The sequence below is a fragment of the Lepus europaeus genome, chromosome 2, assembly GCF_033115175.1.
Source record: "Lepus europaeus isolate LE1 chromosome 2, mLepTim1.pri, whole genome shotgun sequence".
NCBI classification, from domain to species: domain Eukaryota; kingdom Metazoa; phylum Chordata; class Mammalia; order Lagomorpha; family Leporidae; genus Lepus; species Lepus europaeus.
In genome coordinates, this window is record NC_084828.1 from 35,305,931 (window position 1) to 35,318,426 (window position 12,496).

The window sequence follows — 12,496 nt, forward strand, 5'->3', positions numbered from 1 at the left end:
GAAGAGGGTAAAAATGCTCAGTAAAAGAAGGAAACAATGTACTTTAAATGCAAACACATAAACAATGTTAGTTGTAGAAAGACAGAAGAAATTATACCATGCAGACTCTAAACATAAGGGAACTGAATTAGCTAGCTTAGGATCAAAATCAATTTTGGAAAAGGAACATAACCAGGGATAAAGAGAGACATTTTATAAAGATAAAAGGATTAATTCATCAAGAAACCCTAAATAGCATGCATGGAAAAACAGCTTTAAAGTACAAGAAACAAAACTTGACAGAGCTGAAAGGAAAAAGAGACATTTCCGTAATTAGAGCCGGAGACTACAGCACTCCACTCCCTCTGTAATTGACAGAACAAGCAGGAAAAAAAAAATTAGACTCTAGAAGATGTGAACAACATTATTACCTAACACGACCCAACTGCCATTTGGAGACCACTTCATCCAACAACAAACCTGCATCATTTTCAAGAGTAAGTAGAACAATCACCTTATTAGTTATCTAAGGAGGCCAGAAAACAAACCACAGTGAATTTTGAAAATGTGAATCGCAAGGAATTTATTCTATGGCATAAACATCAAAAGAACACAGATTGGAAAGGATGAAGCAAACTATTATTATTTGCAGAAAACGTTATGTGTGCACAAAAATTTTAAGGAATCCAGGCAAAAAGACAACCAGAACAAATATTTGAGTAAAGCAAAGTAACTCAATAGATCAATATACAAAATTCAATTAGAATTTTCATATTTCAGCAAAGATGGAAAACAAAACAAGATGATACTATGTACAACAGTATCTTAAAATGAAATATATAAATTTTAAAAACCCTGAAAATTCGCCAACTACTTATAAATTAAAAATTGCAGTTCAATAAAAACTCAAGGATAAGGAGATATCTCAAGAAAGATTAGAAAATATTTTACCTTCAGTAATATTGAACAGCATATCAAATTCTGGGATGTGGTTAAAATAGTGCTTAGGTGTTGCTGTGGATTCGTTCTGAGAGGAGGAGTATGTCGGGGGAAAGAGGCGCAGAGTCAACACACAGACTCTGTGAAAAGCAGGAGGCTAGTGAAAGCAGGCCAGAAACGAGCAGCCCACAGACTTGTTTATTTCAGTTGGTACAGTAGCTTATATAGTCGAGGCAGCCAATCCGGTCAAGGGGCAGTTTATGCCCTAACCAACCACAGCCTGTTGCCAGGCAGGCTCCGTTGCCAGGTGGATTCTGAAGCCATTCCTGAATAACTGACACTGGCTTGCCAGCTGCCATCTTGGCATGGCCTTCTCATTCCACCACGTACAAAAAGGGGAAATGTGGCACACTGCTCTTAAGTGCTCAAACATGGGAAAGATACTCCCCTCTCAGACAGTGAAAATGATATGACATACCCCCTCTCAGACAGTGAAAATGGCAGCAAAAATGACATGACAGCAGACAACGTAGCAATGCCTAGTCAGCCACACCCTAAATATCTGTGGGATGAACTTAGACAACCTCAAGGTGATAACCCATGTGAGTCATCCCATCTGCACCCAGTAAGGATCGCCATGTTTGTGTCAGTCCCCAGGCACCCCAGGCTCTCAGAGCAGCTGCTAGACCCCATCCCACCCACATGTTTACCTTTAATCTCGAAGTGGACACAAAATTTAGGCCCTGGATTCCAATGCCCGTAAAAAGGCTTCTGCTAACCAAGGGCCGAGGACATGCTTGTGTCTTTCCAGAGAATGCGGGACAGCCCATTTGGGTACCAGCCAGAAACATTAAGCCTGTAATTGACAGTCAACCAGAACCAGTTGAACAACGCTGAGAGCCTGCCTTGTTAGCAGACCCACCTGCCTATCTTCCTACTCTGAGAAACTGCCCATAGCCACATGCACTACTGCTTTATACCCCACTTAGGTCTGGTCAGCCACTCAAATGGCCCACAGCCTGTGTGCGGTCACGCCATTCTTGATTACCATTATTCCTCATTCCTACCCCCATCTGAGCAAGCACTCCTGTGGTCTCCTGTTTTGAGCGCTGGTTAGTCAATGATGGGTAAGATCCCCTGGGGGACAACCTAAGACAAGCATAGCTGCGTATGGAGACCACATGGAAATGGGGTCAACCATGGTATGGCCAAGAATCATGCCTCCTGTTGCTCAAAAATAAATGAAAGAGGGAAATGTGGTGGAATGAGAAGGCGATACCAAGATGGCTGCTGGCAAGCCAGTGTCAGTTACTCAAGAATGGCTTTGGAATCCACCTGGCAATGGAGCCTGCCTGGCAACAGGCTGTGATTGGTTAGGGCATAAACCACCCCTTGACCAACTGAAATAAACGAGTCTGTGGGCTGCTCACCTCTGGTCTGCTTTCACCAGCCTCCTGGGGTCTGTGTGGTGACTCTGCGCCTCTTGTCCCCACCACTCTCCTCCTCTAAGAACGAATCCACAACAACACTTAGGGATAAATTTAAATATTTAAATAATTATTAGAAAACATAAGATGTCTAACAATATTCTAAGCTTTCAACTTCCCCTTGCCAAAAAAAAAAAAGGGGGGGGTGGGGGGGGTAAAGAAAAAAAAAAAACTCTATATGAACAAAAAGATAAAATAGTGGCTGTTGTTTTCATTCAATGGAGTCTGCAGTGTCGTTCCCCCTCTCTCTGTAACTCTGCCTTTCAAATAAATGGATAGATCTTTAAAAAAAAATCTGATATGTAATGATAAATATGGATACAATGAACTCAAAATGTGACAAATAGAAAAAGTTTATTAAACTAAATTTGGCTCTACACAAAAATGAGTACATTTGACTGTACATACAGAAAGATGAAGACAAATAAAACCTCATGCTTAAATTGGTTTTATGACTATGTGTTTTATAATATCATTATACTGCCTTTCATGAACTACGATGCAACTCAATATTGGAACTTCCACTTCTTTCTAACTTCCCACATTTTCCCATTTAGCACCTAACTCCCATCAGGACATGTTTGTGTCTCAGGCCAGCCTCCTCTGCACACCACCATCCCAGTTGGATTCCAACACAGATGTGGCAGAAATGACAGCTAGGGCTTTTGTTACTTCTTAAGATGTGAGTATTAAACACTAGTGCTTAGTGGATGGAATATTTGTAAAGAATTTGATGGGTTAGTAGTGACAAAATGCTTTTGCATATGTGTTTACTGAAATCACATAGGAAACATCATATTATCTTATTTTGTACACACGAAAAATGGGGCTCAAGAAATTAATGATTTACTCAATGTTGATGAGATAGTAACTAGAGAGAGCCAATGTGGTTTGTAAGTGCAAGCATTCTTCTCTTTCCATTTTACTTAGTGATAAAGTTTAAAGGATCATGAACATTCTTTTTTTTTTTCTTTCAGATGAATTTATTTGAAAGGCAGAGTGACAGAGAAAAGGTATCTTCCATCTGCTAATTCATTCTCCAGATGGCCAAAACAACTGGGCCTGGGCCAGGCTGAAGCCAGGAGCCAGTAACTTTATCTGGGTCTCCCATGTTGGTGACAGAAACTTAAATACCTGAGCTACCATCTGCTGCTTCTCAGGCATATTAGCAAGAAGCTGTATCAACAGCGGAGTAAGCAGGGACTCAAACCAGCATTCAGATATGGGATGTGGGTGTGCCAGCAGATGACTTAACCCATTGTGATATAATGACAACCTTTCTGATCATCCTTTATGAATCTTTATTGAAAACCAACCAGAGTGCCGGCGCTGCAGCTCAATAGGTTAATCCTCTGCCTGTGGCGCCGGAACCCCGGGTTCTACTCCCGGTCAGGGCACCGGATTTTGTCCCGGTTGCTCCTCTTCCAGTCCAGCTCTCTGCTGTGGCCTGGGAAGGCAGTGGAGGATGGCCCAAGTCCTTGGGCCCTGCACCCCATGGGAGACCAGGAGAAGCACCTGGCTCCTGGCTTTGGATCAGCACGGTGTGCCAGCCGCAGTGCGCTGGCCGCAGCGGTCATTGGGGGGTGAACCAACGGAAAAGACGGAAAAGGAAGACCTTTCTCTCTGTCTCTCTCTCTCACTGTCCACTCTGCCTGTCAAAAAAAAAAAAAAAAAAATGCCAGGACCATGAAGCTTTTATAAGGGAACAGTATTTTCTATTCTTCAGAGTTTTAGATTCCAATTGGATACTTATGCTAAAATCACTGGAAGGATGGTGGAAAAGAAATATTCATCAAGGACACAGGAAGCCTGGGGGCTATTTTTCATTCATTTGTTTAACTTTTCTCCCTTTCAACAACTTGCCTACTATTATGCTAAACAGCATGGGAGAACTTCACAACTGCATTGAGCCAAAGAAGCTAAGCACATAAAATACTTTCTATATGATTCTATTTATAGGTGAATGTTTTCACCATAAGGAAATAACAGATGTTTGAGGAGATGGATATATTTATCCTCATTTGAACATTACATATGGTACACATGTATTGAAATATCACATGGTATCCTATAAATAATATCTGATTTGCATGAATTAGTTATAATAAAATATACATGTTTATATATACACAAACATATACATGTAAGTACATATATGCATGAATATATAATCTTTCTTTATGTATTGCAAAGGCAGCCTGATAGGAGAAGGAGTGGAAAAGGGAGAGGGAGGGAGTGTGAGAGAAATAGATGGTGGGGGTGGGAGAGATTGATTGATTTTATCTGCTGTGTTTACTCTCCAAATGCTACAACAGCCAGGTCTGGAATCAGGAACTCCATCCTGGTCTCCCACAAGGATGGCAGGAGCCTAAGTACTTGGGCCATCATCCTGTGCCTTCCCAGGAACATTAGCAGGAGGCTGGATAAGATGAAGAGCAGCCTAGACTCACACTGGTGGACTGATGCTGAATACTGGTGTTGGAAGCTTAGACTTAACCCTCTACACAACAATGCCAGTCCATATATATATATATATATATATATATATATATATATATGATTTTAAAAGTTAGAAGGGTGGTTAACACTGGACAGAATATGGACAGAATATGGACTGCACAATCATAAGAAGGAGTTTTCTGATTGCTGATGATACTCCGTAAGTCTGAACTGGGGCCGGCGCCGCGGCTCACTAGGCTAATCCTCCACCTTGCAGCGCCGGCACACCGGGCTCTAGTCCCGGTCAGGGCGCCGGATTCTGTCCCGGTTGCCCCTCTTCCAGGTCAGCTCTCTGCTGTGGCCAGGGAGTGCAGTGGAGGATGGCCCAAGTGCTTGGGCCCTGCACCCCATGGGAGACCAGGAGAAGCACCTGGCTCCTGGCTTCGGATCAGCACGGTGCACTGGCTGCAGCGTACCGGCCGCAGTGGTCATTGTGGGGGTGAACCAATGGAAAAGGAAGACCTTTCTCTTTGTCTCTCTCTCTCACTGTCCACTTTGTCAAAAAAAAAATAATGTAGCAATAACATACATTATGGATGAATATAAAAATTTTCTAATTACCCAACAAAATATGATTATTCAGAATATACAAGGAACTCAAAGAAATCAACAATGAAAAGCTACCACTCCAGTTAAGAAATTGGAAAAAAACCTGAAAAGTTATTTTTCAAAGGAAGAAATATAAATAATTAACAAACTCATAAAAAAATGCTCAGCCCCAGTAGCTATTGGTTAAGTTCGTATCAAAACCACAATGAGATAACACTTTACCCCTGTTAGGTATTGTCAACAAGACAGAAGATAAATGCTGGCCACGATGTGGAGGAAAGGAAATTCTTATGCACTTTTTGGAATGTAGATAGTGCAGACACTATGGAATATAGTATGAATAGTCTTTTAAAGACTAGAAATATAACTGCCACATGATCCAGCAACCCACTACTGGGTATATATCCAGAAGACATGAAATCATTATGTCAAAGAGACACCTGCTCTACCATATTCATTGCAGCATTATTCACAAGATTTGGAATCAATCAAGGTGTTTGTCACCAGGTGAATGAATAAAGAAAAAGTGGAACTTGTGTATAATGGAATATTAATTAGCCAAAATGGAATGAAATCCTACTATTTGCATCAGATCAAGTGAAACAAGCCAGACACGGAAAGAAAATTCTCCCTCATATGTGGAAGATAATTAAAAAACGAATCTGAGTACACATTACTAGAGTTTGGGAGGAGTGAGTGGCGAGAAGAGAGGGAGTTTGAACAAATACCAAACCAGTTCAATGGGAGGAATGAGCTCCTAGTGTTACCCAGCATAGTGGGGTGACTGTAGTTTATAATAACCTGGTAGATATTTTATGAGCAAATAGAAGAAAGGAGCTCCAAAGCTCCAACCACGAAGTAGTGGTAAAGAAAGGAAAATACTGATTACCATGATTTGATCAAAACACACTGTACACATGTATGAATCTTGCACTATTGTCCATAAATATGTACAATCATTGTTAATTAAGTTTAAAATATATTATTCTAAGCAAAAGAAGTCAAATACAAGAAAGTATGTACTATTTGATATTATTTTTCTAGAAAACATAGATCTGACAGACACTGAACTAACTAAATCTGTTGTTGGCTGGATGTGAACATGGAACAGGTATGGAATGAAAAGAAACATGACAGAACACCTTTGGGTAATGGAAGTATTATAGATCGTGGTAGAGATTACCCAGTTGTATAAATTCCTCAATACTCACAGAAGTGTACTCTGAAAATGGATACCTTTTATCATTGATAAATTACCCCTTAAGAAAATGCATCTGAAGTGTGTAGAAGAAAAATGAAATATTAAAGATATATCTGTAATTTCATTTAAAAAGAAATGAAGTCATATGCCTTTCAATTCAAAAGATAAATTAAGTAAAGTTTTTATTTCTAATTTTTTAATTTTACATTTGTTCCATTATATCTGAAAATGTAGTTGACTACTTGTGATTTTTATCTTTATTAAAGGGCATCCAAGAAACTACTTTATCTGTGTTTTAACCACACATGTGAACATTAAGTAATGGCCAATAACAATTTTCAGAATGATTTATCTTTGGTAATTTTCAATAGACTTGGAAGATACGAATTTGGTATATACGTAGGAATTAGAGAGATCACTATCTTATGAAAAATATATCCTACCTCCTGAAAACTGAATCCAGCAAAGGCAGGCTGAATTCTGCCCTTGTTAAAACAGGTGAGAAAAGGTGTTATATCTAATTCTTCCCATGTTCTTTTCTTTGTTTGCAGACTGCACAGAATCAAGCAACCTGGTGATATCACAGCTATTTCCTGGAAATATAAATTTGCCTGTTACATAATGTAATTCTGTTTATAACTTCAGCTTTGTTCTAAAACACAGTTAACTTTACAATAGTTCAGAAGGGTATGGCTTTTGTAGTATCTGTGAACTGGGGAGCAAACCAGTGTGGCTAAAAATTATGGGTTGTGCTAGGCTTGAGAAGTAATTACTTTTAGAAACCAAGTAGAGAAATCAAACAGATCGTATATCAAACCAAAGCCAACTCCAACCATGAACATGGAAATAGAAGTACTAATTCAAATGTGAATCTTTATTCTCGTGAATGCTGGATACAAAGACCTGTGGCTCCATTCAATACAATTTGATCACTATGCTTGATTTTAAAAAATGGAAGTCTTTGCTTCTGTATACCAAATCTGAAGTACAATAGAATTTTTACAGAGAATGGAAAGAAAGAACAGAAAGATAACCAAGCATTGTAGGAATGATGAGATAAAAACTTTTAACTGGAGTCCCTGATGATAATAGTTTTAAAGTATAGACTATGAGCAGACACTCAGATGCACTGTCTGTAATTTTACAGTCCTCACAGGCAATCTATGTAACAGGAAATTTTATAATCATCATCCCCAATGGCACAAAAAGGCTTGAGGTCATATAACTATTCCGATGTATATCTGGGATGGGAATCTTGACGGTGCAGTCCAAAGCCTACATGATTAATATCAGGCTTTATTTTCCTGCATCTTCCTGTGGGACAGTCCTTTCGGTGGTACTGGACAAGCCTGGTTCTCCATCCTCGCTCACTTACAGTTCTCAAGAATAGCTGTGGAATGTGCTAGGAATATAACATCTTGAGACAGGGAGTGGACAGACTGAAACATCTTGGGCTTTGTCACAACCCTCTCCTTAAAAACAGGATGTTCTGAAGTGCTTTATCCCAACCAGTCATTTAACCATCAGATATAAAATCCAGGGTAGGCTGCTTTCCAGGATCCCACAGCTGTGATTCAAGCATCTCACTAAGATGATATTCCACCCACTCTGGGCATCTCTCTGAGCCTTGGCATAATGACTCATAATGAACCCCAGTCTTCTGTTGTCAATTGTGCTCTCTCTGTAAACTAAATAGTGAACACTTTTAGGCAACAGGCTCTAGGTAGAGGTATAAATTACCTGTTAAGATCAGTATCAGAAAAAAATATTCATCATAATCCATAAAGATTTACATGAGGACAATAATGAGGTCTGTAGTTCTAAACTGACACGACCATGCACATGGGTACTACAAAGATGTATCCAAAATGGATAGCAAGCATAAACCTTGTTAAGATTTCCCACTTATTTATCCTGACTTGCATGGGAACAAATTCAATGTTTTCAGGAGTCAAAGATGCATGCCTAAAGATTTTTGAAGATGTGAATGAGAAAGTAAAACTTTAAAATCCAGAAAGATTTTGTAATGCTATACCAATAGGATCAGTCAAATTTAGCACAATTATTTATAATAACTGATTCATGGTAAGGGAAGAGGTATAACTTCATAGACCTATGGGAGAATACTTTCCCTTGCACATGAGCTTATTTCCCTTATAATGACTAGGATATGACAACTGAACAAATATGCTATTTAAAACTTGGGCATATTAAGATAGGAATTCACCCTTTCCTAAGATTTTCCTATACTTTAGTATAGGAAAAAATGCGGGTGAGGGTATTCTGAAATATGAAGGTAATGGATGGGGTATTCCTGAAAGCATTAATAAAAGTAACACTGAACAATTTCTTGAACCAGGGACTCTTCTAAATAATTCACAGAGATTATATTTATAAAATAATCTTCTTATAACTATAGTTATCTGTCGGTGAATAACAAATCACTCCAAATTTAGTGACATACAACAAAAAACTTTGTTATGCTCATTCATGTTGTTGGACCAAACTTGTATAAGACACAGTGAGTTTGACCCAAACAGAGCATCAGTTTGGGAGACACAAATAGCTGGGGACTGTAGTCATTGAAGGTGTTTGTACCCATTGAGAGGGCTCAATGCCTGGGGACAGTTGGAACTGTCAACTGTAATGCATGCCTAAGACCTTTCTCTCAGCATGAACACCTCAGAATTTGTCAGACTTCATCATAGCTCAAGGACCAAAGAGAGAATATTCATGAAAACCCAACCATGACCTGCTGTTCAAATCAGTTATATCCCAAATAGGCAACACACAACAATATTGAAAGATTTCTCTGATATACCTACAATACTTAATCCCAATTCTCATATTCCAGAGAAAGATATCCAACAACTTGAAGTAAATCTGGAGAAGGTTCCTCTATCAGTAATTATGGTAGCAAGACCCAGAAAGTCTTTAACTCCTGGATGATTCTAACTACAAATGGAATAATGTCATTTTGATTGTTTAGAACCTATCTTTAGACATTTATCTTCTCTCATTGTCCTGGTACAAAATTGTACCTTGCCTCCTCTGAGATCCTCAATCAATGCTAAATTTCAAAAGTCCACTACTAAGCTGTATTACTTTTAATGTCACCTCGTAAAAACTTTTCTCAAATTTTAAATTTTTAAAATATTAAATTATTTTTTAAATTGATTTGAAAGGGAGAGCAAGAGAGAAAGCAGGAGATGGAGAGAGAGGGAGAGATCTTTAATCTGCTGATTTACTCCCCAGATGGTTGCAACAGCCAGGTCTAGTTAGGCTAGACCAAAGTCGGCAGCCAGAAACTCTGTCCTGGGCTCCCACAAGGGTAGTAGTGGCTCAGGTACTTGGACCATCACCTGCTGCATTTCTAGGGTATTGGCAATGAAATTAGATCAGTAGTGGAGTAGCTGGGACTTGAACTGGCAATCTGATATGGAATGATGGTGTCACAAGCCATGGTTTAAACTGCTACAGAACAATGCCAACCCTACCTGGCAAAAACTTATACTTCATCGAGCAAAATCCAAATCTGTAAAGTTTATTTTATTTATTTGAAAGGCAGAGAAACAGAGAAAAAGAACACAAAGAGAAAGCATCAGACAGGCAGAGCTTCCACACACTGGCTCACTCCCCTAATGTTCACAAGAGCAAGGGCTGGGCCAGGCCCAAGTTGGGAGCTGGAAACTCAACCCAGGATTCCCCTCTGGGGACAGGGAGCCACACACTTGTGCTGCTGCCTCCCAGGTTGTGCATCAGCCAGAAGTTGAAATCAGGAGCAGAGTCAGGACTTGAATTCATTCACTCTGGCCTGGAGCATAGGCATCCCAAATGGTAGCTTAACTGTTAGTCTAAGTGCTTGCCCTGAGGCCCAGTTTAATGTCACTTATTCTATGAAATTGCGCTCATCCTTGCCAGCAAACACCATCTCTTGAATATATCTTTCTTTTGTGTTTGTGAGCAAGGTAATTTTAAATAATAAAACATTGTTCTTCATCCTTTATTCTCAGGACCAACGGAATGCACCATGTATAGCATATGTTCAAACCTACCCAGCTTATAGCAAAAATAAATGGAGAAATAAAATAGTTTGGAAATGAAAACCAGAAATTCTGAGGAAGAAGATTTAAAAACAGAAAACAGTCTCTGAACGGGAATGGGGATCCATACTTCCTTCAGGTTAAATAGGACAAATATTTGATGAGTACTCATGGTTTTTTGTTTGTTTGTTTGTTTTGTTTTTGTTTTTTTGCTGCAACATTTGTCCTTATTTTATTTATATATAAATGTCTGCAAACTGTTTAGTGAAATCAAAAAGTACTCATGTTATAACCCCTACTGTGTCATGGAATTCACCAGCAAAACTGAATAAGTCTTTTATTACTGTAGAGGCTGTGGACAGTGAGAGGTGAGGCAAAATGCATGGAAGATGGTCAGCCAAAAGAGAAGCAGAGAAATCCACAGAGTTGTGAACTTGGTAGGCTAAGAGCTGTTGCTGGCTGAGCTCTGTGTTTCCCACTGGCAGACTGCCAGAAATGCAGAACATCAGGTACCACCTCACACCTGCTGAATCACAACACGAATTGCAACAAATCCCACAGTAGTTGGTATCCTCATTCACTTTCATTTTATTTTTGACACATTATAATTATGTATATTTATGAGGTCAAGTGTGATTTTTTTTTAAATCTATTTGAAAGGCAGAGTTAGAAAGAGAGGGAGGGATAGAAGGAGGGAGAGACAGAGAGACAGAGAGAGGTATCTTCCATCAGCTGGTTCACTCCCCAAATGGCTGCAACAGCAGTAACTGTGCCAGGCTGAAGTCAGGAGCAAGGGGCTTCATCTGAGTCTCCCACATGGGTGCAGGGGCCAAAGTACTTGGGATATCTTTTACTACTTTCTCAGGTGCACTGGTAGGGAGCTGGATGAGAAGTGGGCACTTGAACATGTGCCTATGTGAGGTGCTGGAGTTGCAGGCAGTAATTTAACCCACAAAGTCACAATGCTGGCCCAAAGGGTGCTATTTTGATATAACTTTTATATAGCATATAATGATCAAATTGGTATAATTAGGATATCTATCACCTGAAGCATCTATCATTTCATTGTGATACAAGAGGATTTGAAGTACTCTCTTCTAGCTACTTTATAATATACAATGAATAATCTAATTCATGCATGGTTTTCAGCTTTTAATGGCTAATGAGAAAGTCAAGTAAAGTAGCCAGTCCCACAGATGGCAATAGTTTTCTCAGGCTACAGACTTCTTAAGCTGCTATGGAACCTCATGCTTTACCTCCTGAAGTTTGATCGATTTGCATACTAGGCTGTCCAGTTTTGACATCTGATGAGGTTAATCCAAGAGACATTTCCTTAAAAGGATCAGTCAGTTGCCTAACAGCTATAGACACTGAAGCATAAGTTGTCATTTGCAGGGGCATAGAATCAGAATTGTGGCTTGTTGTCTTCTGTGTGAAATTGTCCTCTGACAGAATTGGTTGGGGGAACACATTCCAGCTGTAACCAAATCATTCCATACTATGCTTTAAGCAATTGTATTTCAAAATTTGTGGTAAATCTCACAAATCTGAAAAAAATCCCAAGTTTATGATTGAGAAAATTAATCCTCATGGAAAGTAACTTGCATATTTATAAAAGTATGCAATTAAATCCCTACCTCACATTTCATATGAAACTTAACTTGAGATAGGTCAAATTCCTAAATTTAACCTGAGACTAGGATTACTAGAAGAAAAGTAGGAAATAATACTTCAAGACGTTGATGTAGATGATAATTTGTTGGATAACATCCCCAAAGTACAGGCATAAAAAGCAAAAC